The sequence below is a fragment of the Lactuca saligna genome, chromosome 2 (genome assembly GCF_052625555.1).
Source record: "Lactuca saligna cultivar CGN05327 chromosome 2, ASM5262555v1, whole genome shotgun sequence".
Classification (NCBI taxonomy): domain Eukaryota; kingdom Viridiplantae; phylum Streptophyta; class Magnoliopsida; order Asterales; family Asteraceae; genus Lactuca; species Lactuca saligna.
In genome coordinates this window covers 150,530,334-150,538,797 of record NC_136418.1, presented here as the reverse complement: position 1 = coordinate 150,538,797, position 8,464 = coordinate 150,530,334, and positions in this window count along the sequence as shown.

Genomic DNA, 8,464 nt, shown 5'->3' with positions numbered 1-8,464 from the left:
TATGAGATATTATGTCTAGTACATGTCATAGCATACATGATAGATCCAATAACAAAAGTATGTGAGACTTAAATCATTCTTTCCAATTCTTCACTAGTATTGGGTGATTGATCATTACTCAATCTTATAGATCCTTATGTTAGATTGGTAGATACCCTTTCTTAGAATCTTGCATTTGTATCTTTCCAAAACTTTAACTAAATTTGTACTTTAGCTTAATCTAATTAAACATTTTGATTCATCTTTATAGATCCTTATGCCTAGGATATTAGATACATCTCTTAGGCCCTTCATAACAAAACATTTCCCAACCCGAGTCTTCACACTTTGCAACTTCGGGATGTCGGTTTTTATAAGGAGTATATCATTAACATACGATACTAGAAAGACTACATTACACCTATTGATTTAACATATACACATGACTCAACGTAATTTCTAGAAAATCCAAATTCCATGACCTTTTCATGAAAACAAAGATTCCACCTACATGATTCTTGTTTGAGGCCATAAATAGACCTTTCAAGCTTTCACACTCTATTAGAATATTTTGGATCAATGAATGCTTCCGGTTGTGTCATGTAGACATGCTTTGTCAATTTCCCGTTAAGGAAAGTAGTCTTCACATCATTTTCCATATTTCATAGTCATAGAAAGCAGTTATGGCAAGTAATATTTTGATAGGTATAATCTTGGCTAGTAGTGAGAAGGTTTCTTCATAATCAATTCCCTGAGTTTGAGTATAACCATTTACAACCAGCCAAGACTTATACATATGCACATTCCCATCTATGTTGATCTTTTTCTTGAATATCCACTTACACCCATTGGTTTTAATGTCAAGTGTAGGATCAACCGAATTCTAAACTTTGTTATCATATATGATTAAATTTCACTTTCCATGCTCTCCTTCCATTTGGTAGCTTCAAAGCCTGCTACCGTTTCCTTATCCTTAGATGGTTCATCCATATGAACTAGTATATGATCACTGATTACTATTTCTCTCTCTGTTTCAATAAGCAAACCATAAAAATCAGGAGGAAAACGAACCATGTAACACCCCGAGATGTAAATTATATATTTTTATATATATTATTTTTATTATAGCCCTAAATCCAGAATAATTTAGCAAAGTATTGGATCCGGGATTTAGATGTCATAATTATGGATTGAAGGGTTAAAGTGTAATTTTCCGAGGTGGTTTTGTAAAGAATTCTGAAGGTTGGGGTTGTTTGGTAAATTATGGATTTAAGTTGAAAAGAATTGAGAAGGAGGGATTGGATGTGTAATTATGAGTTAAGTTCGAAAAAGGACGGGCATAAACCTGTCACCTCCTCTCATTTAAACCCTAAACATAGCTTCAAGCTCTAGCCGCCGCCGTCCTTATCTCTCCCATCTCCGACACCGCCATCCCCATCGTTGTTGCTACACCCGAGCATCGCAGCTGCTACTGCTTCCGTCGAGAGCGAGTTGACGACGTGAGTGCTAGTGTGTCCGCTACCACCATACATTCACCTTTCTTCTTATTCGTCATCATATTTTCTGTCGCCATCCACATCTGTACACGACAATTTTCATTGCTGCTTCGGCTACCCCTTACTTCTGATCCTACTTCGCAGCAGCTAGCCGCCGCTCGTACAACCCTCCTTTAAGTTCCTCCAGTTAATGTTCACCACCTTGAGGGGGGACCTGCTTTGTGCATGCTTGTGAGTGTTCTTGTGTGTATGTGTGTTTTGCTGTGGTTGTTGGCTATGTGTGTGTGTGTTTGTTGGCCGGAAACCAAAAAAGAACTACCATTGCCACCAACCATGGTGGCTGCCGCTTGCTGCCATCTTTTTCCGCCACCAGCCACCATGAGGAGGTGGTTGTGTGTGTATGTGTGTTTTGGTGTAAATATGCATGTGTATTAAGGAGTGATGTTGTAGGAGAAATCTTTGGGTTGAAAATCAAGGAAAATCCCCCACCACCATCGTGAACCACCGTCGACCACCACCACCCGAGGTGGCAGTGGGTGGTGCCCAACCTATTTAAACCTTAATTGACCTACAAACTTAACATTGCACCTAGTTGGTATGTGTTTGGGTTGGAAACCCTAATTAGGGTTTAGAAAACCCTAATCTTGGATACTTTAGTTTGGGACTTGTCAGGACCCGCGTTTTAGACCGTTGGATTGGAGTTGTGATTTATACATGACCGTATTGTATGACTGACCTGGTAGAGTGATGGACTTAATGGATTAAGTCCTTAATGGGTTAAGTGTTCTTACTTAACCATAAACATCATTTCATGAGAAAACCCTAATCGCGATTGGGCTTTGAGTTGGGACTTTCATTTGGGCTTAGTTGTTTGGGTTCTTGATGGCCAATATGAGAACAAACGTATGGACTAGTAAAAGTGAATGGGCTTTAGGGTAAGGCCCAGGTAAAGGTTTTGGGCCTAATTTGGAAATTTGGGCCATAATTGGACCTTGGTTGGTTATTTGGCTTTTGGTCTTTTAGGTTATGATGTGGGCCTTGGTCTTGGACTAAGCTGGATTAGGGGTAAAATGGTATTTTTACCTTATACACGGATTTATGGTTATGCTTTGGAACCCAATTGTTAAGTAGGTGTTGTTTTGATCACTGGCAGTTTGGGGATCTGTCAGCCAGCAGCCAAGGATCGTTTGTATGATCCGGCAGTGCGAGGTGAGTTTCCTTACTGGGTTAGCGGGTCGAAGGCACTGATTCCATCCTATGTTTATGTTATTTTAGTATGCTAGTTGCCTTCGTGACTCTTGCATGCGTATGTCTTTATACGCTTTTCGGGCTAAGGTCTGATGTCGGGCAGGGACCAATGACTATTTGTATGTTATGTATCTATTTTATTATTGCATGTGTATGTTTTTATTTGAAATATGTTATTTGTATGCTGGGTGAGGCTCAATCTATTACCGAGCATAGCCCGATGCCGGGTGGGGCCCGATGCCGGACAAGGTATGATGTCGGGCAGGGCCTATTATATGTTTTATTATGTATGGTATGTGGTAACTTGGGGAACCCACTAAGATTTGTGCTTATGGTTTTCAGTTTATGTTTCAGGTACTTGGGTGTTCAGAAGGAAGAGCTTTGGATGATTACATAACACATACCATATGTTTCCACATTTTGTGTTTTACTCTGATTTGATAATGCTTTCATAATTCTGGATCACTTTGGTTTCATGAAATTATATGTATTAACGACTTATTAATCTAAAAATAAAAATTTTATGCCATTATTTTGGGGACATTACATGTTGGTATCAGAGCCTTGGTTAGAGGGATTCAGACATACTCTCGGGTGTGTCTGAACTCAAACTGTGGATTTGGTAAAGTTTTCAAAAGAAAAGTATTTTCTAGAAAAGAGTTTTCCAAGAAAATAAAAGGGTTTAGTGCATGCAATCAGTCGAGCTCAAGTAAGTTTTCCCAAATTACCCATACATGTTATAAAACAGTTACAACAAAATACAAACGATGTGACTCAAAACGGCTCCATCTTCTCAAAAGCTTGGGGAGTATCTGTTTACTGTTTCCCAGAGAATACAAGTAATTTGAAAAGAGAGTATCAACATAAAGTTGAGTGAGTGCATAAGTATTTATGTTTAAAGTAGGTTTTATGTTCCTTGAATATGTAAGCAATTCCAGAAAATCCTATATTTTCTACTGTATATGAAAAGTAGTTTTAATATCCTAAAACTGTTATGTTTGTAAACCATTGTTCTGTGTTTGTATCTTTTTTGTAAAACCTGTAAAAGTGAGTGTGCCTGGCTCCATCAGCTGTTATTGCAAACTGTAATGTAACACTGTCAACTGTATCTCTGTAAACTAGTACTTTGAAAATGTACTCATGTTTAGTTATTTATACACTAACGTATTTTTAATAACTTTTTAATGAGTTATTATAACCATACTATGAATAGATGGACTGAAACAAACGCTTTGAAGGCGTTTATACTGTTGATAACAATTTTCACTCATAGGTGTGTATGCCCAACTGTAGCTAGCAGCCCAAGTGCGGGGTTGTCGATCCCAATATAGATCTATATACATTTTTTCGACCCCCGACTGGAGATTTTGGTTATAATATCAGGACTTTGACTATGTTGTTTAAAAAATAAACAACCTGAACATATTGTCTCATAAAAAGCATATAAACGTTACATGTATAATGAAAACCCAATCATTCTAAAATAAATGATTGATAGTATGTTTCTTGTTTAGTATACTTGAAATGTAGTAGTAGTGTACCCTTGTTTAGTTTTGAATCAAACTCTTGTTTTTGTATAGTAGTGTAAACCCATGTTCTTGTAAAATAGTGTACTCTAGTATGCTTGACTCGTGAGTTAGTGTTCTTGAATCATAAATTATACCTATTATAATTTATATATATTTTTTGTATTGATACTAACTGTTCCTGAATGCAACCCCTTCCTCTACATGTTACAAAGGGTATTGAAACTGAAAGAAATAACCTTTATATTTATATACATACACAAATATATATATATATATATATATATATATATATATATATATATATATATATATAAAATTTAAATGACATTCGGACAAATAACCGATACCTTAAATCCACATCCAAACAAGGAAAATGAAATAAAGCGAGTTATCAGTCCTAAGCCCTTTAAATATTATTTATATAAATGTACATATAAATATGATTTTTGGGGAAAAATATAAGTTTGTAAAACATTTTGAAAATTTTTGATGACTTGATGTCATTTTAATACAATTTGAAACCATTTGATTTTGAAGATAACTGAAATTCATTTTGTAAGATATTTTGAAATCATTTGTTGATAACACAAGATCCTTGTGTTAGACTTGTATCCCCCCCTCCCCCCCTAAAATTGTAAAACTATGAAAATACGGGGGTATGGACTCACCTTTTGGAGGGTGATTCAAATGATGATTTTGTATAGGATGTTTAGTCCACAAGTGAAATCCTGTAGCAAAACAAGTCCTATATAGTAATTTATATAACATATATGCATCCAATTAGCTAATATAATCATAGGAGTGATTAGAAACTGAACTAATTTGTAAGTATAACTTACAAATTGGTGTGTTAGAAGCTAAAATGGAAGGTGAATGGTGTTCACAGCCCCGAGTTCTTGAAGAAAGATGAACACTTGATAATCCTAAGCACTTTTCTAAGAAGATTCAAAGGTTTTCAAGTGCTTGTTCTTTGCGTGTTCTTCGTGAAGACTAGTGAAATCAAGTGATTTTCAGCCTAGTATAAGAAGATTGAATGATGTTCTTGAAATGATAGCAAGATCAAGAAGTGATACTTGTTAGATCTTATGAAGAACTAGAGATTTAACACTTTAATAAGATAAGAATGGATTAATATAGCATGTTCTGCAGGAGAGAGGTTGTTCTTTATGTTCTTGGCTGATGATAGTTGAGAGAAAATGAATTGGAATGGTGTTTAAATGTGTAAAAAGTGAAGAAAAATCAGTTGAAAAGCTTATATATGTGAGGGTTCACGGTCGTGAACCTCGTATACGGTTCGAAGTCGGCTGAGGCCGAGAAGTGATTATGGTCGAAGGCATTCATAGCTCGCACATTCGCGACCCTCTTTTGCGGAGTTTTTAACGATAATAGTGTTTTAAAAAAATATTTACCCATTAATGGTACTTTCAAACTTATTTACCTAATAATTGTATTTCTTTATTAAAAGAAAATAAAAACCTAAACCACCCCTCGTTTTCCTCACGTTTCCTTCGTCGTTGACCCTGGTGCTAGATTCATAGTTGGACAAAATGCTCTGACTTCCTTGCACCACATTCTTGGAGACTTGGACTCATCAGTGTACTTATTATCACCGTCCATGGACTCGCCTTTTTTCGTCTTCCCTTACATCACAATGTGTTCTTTGTCTCTTCTTTCTTTTACTGCTATAATGGGATGTCGGTAGTTGTTTCTCTTTTCCATTCATGCTTGCCTTCTAAGAATAATAAAGTAGGTCATGAAAGGCTTCTAATCTGGCATAACCCCATCGGAAATCCCACATGAAGAAACTATCGGTGACACTGAAAATGGATAAATCTGATCATGGACAACCCAATAGAAGGATAACACTTTCAAATTGTGGAGGAGCTTGGTAAGGGTTTGCCCAAGAATCATGAAATAGAAGCTACAAAATTTCTTGGTGGAGTTAGTAGAAGATATATGTAGATGATTCCACCAAATTGAAAATTCACCAACAACAAGCTCATTTGATAACATCAATTGAATTTATGCTAAACATTATCTATAGTGGAATTGGTTTGCCGATGATATGCTTTGCAAAAACATTAATCTCAAATTCATTTTTGCCATATATGTGTTAATCTTCTTCTCATCTTCCGATCCATGCTAAACTCTCTCAAATACCTTTGAATTTGAAAGATTAATTTCTAGTTCAAGCCTTATATCAACAACGATCAATCATCTCTAGTTTATAATTAGGGTTTGGTTTCAATTTTTCAAGAGAGATTTGCTTTGGGTTTGATTTTAGTTTAGTACTAGTGTTTCAAATTTAATTTGGCTTTCCTAAACTTATCTTTTTATTTGTGTTTTCCATCGGAAAAAGGATATTTGCCGAAATAACATGGTTGTTGGTAAAAAAAAACTATCATGTAACTGGAAACATCCTTGGTAACGGTGGTAAAACTTTATGATTAGTTGTAATTTTAAAAGGAAATAATAAACTCACCAAAAAAAGAAATTTATTACCTTTAAGTAATTAAGTTTAAAACTAATATCATTTAGTAAATACTTTTTACGGTCCTTAGATCACGGTTCGAGATCTCGATCCGAAGGGAAAGAAAGAAGGAGGAGTGTGCGAAACTTCTCGATTTTTTAAGCATTTCACTTCTAATATTAAACACAATTATTTTAAGGATTTTTAACAAACAAAAGTTATTATTTTAACCTTAATAACAACCCAAAACAATAAAGAAGACTTTTGTTGAGCCAAGTTTGACTTTGGTTGACTAGGGTTGACTTTACAATGAGAAAATAACATAGTGTCACTACTGATTTGTTAATTTATTATGTGGTAAATAAATTAATATGAGATCAGTTGGTAAATAATTTATTTTTTAATTTATATGATTAACAAATTAATATGAAATCGGTTAGAATCGATTAATTATTAATCAGAATTAATCTGAATTATATTGAGATTAATTCGAATTAATTAAAGGTGCAATTAGTGAATTGTAATTGTTCAATAGTTGAAAAAAAGAGGCAATTCTAGGGTTTCCGGAAGCCTCATGGGTGCTAATAAGGAAATGATTTGAATTGAAATTAAATACATTTTTATTCAGATATGGCTTTGCCTACAAGTTACCTAAACTATAAATAGGACCCTTTGTGGTGGGATTTTCATGGATACTCTTTCCTAGAGACATATGAATGACAATTATACCTCTCATCCTCTATCTTTACTTGTCTTCTAGTTCTAGGATTTAGGTGTGAGCCATTATAGGCACCATCCTTTTGGTGTTAGCTTTCCAAACACTTTAAAGGAAGGATTGAAGTGATTTGTTAGCTACAACAAATCAAAGGTATGTAACCCTAATTATTTTATTATATTTTGATTATATTAGGGTTCATCTAGTTTTGTTGTTCATAGTATGTTACATTCAAAGTTTATGACATAGATTCTTTAGGTTGCATGTGCTCTTAAGTGTTAAGTAAAATTCCGAAAGCACATAGTTTTTTGTAACCTAATACCCATCAGAAGTTAGGATCCTTTGAAGTTTCGTGTTCAATCTTATACAATAAAGTGTGTCGTAAACAATGAATCGTAGATGGGTTGCTTATTAGCCTAAGTAATCTAAACGGAAGTCATAGTAATCATAAAAGCAGGGGCGTGCATATAGAGAACACCCAAATCAGACATCATATTAAGGAGTTACGATTATTCAAAGTTTCACCCAAATCAGACATCATAGATGGATTGCTTATTAGCCTAAGTAATCTAAACAGAAGTCATAGTAATCATAAAAGCAAGGGCGTGCATATAGATTGGTTGATTATTAGTTAAATGTAACGCCCACAGATTCGGGCTAGTCAATTTAGAGACAATGAGCGTTAAAAATGAATTTTTGATGGAAGATTATTTATAATAAATAATCTCAACCAAGTTATAGTATATATCACAAGGGTTCCGTACATATAAAGAACACCAAAATACGAGTTATAATGAAGAAGTTATCACTTGTCGAAGTTACGGGTAAACCGATACAACACCGCATAACGTAAAAATTGATTTTTTGATAAAATAATTTTTAGCCTTACAGTTCTAAATGAAAGTTGTAGTATACGTTAAACCGAGAGCGTGCATAAAAAGAACGTCCAAATCTGACTTTGTATGAGGAGTTATGAACATTCTAAGATTTGACATAACAGTGTGCAACCGGAATTCGAATTTTATCG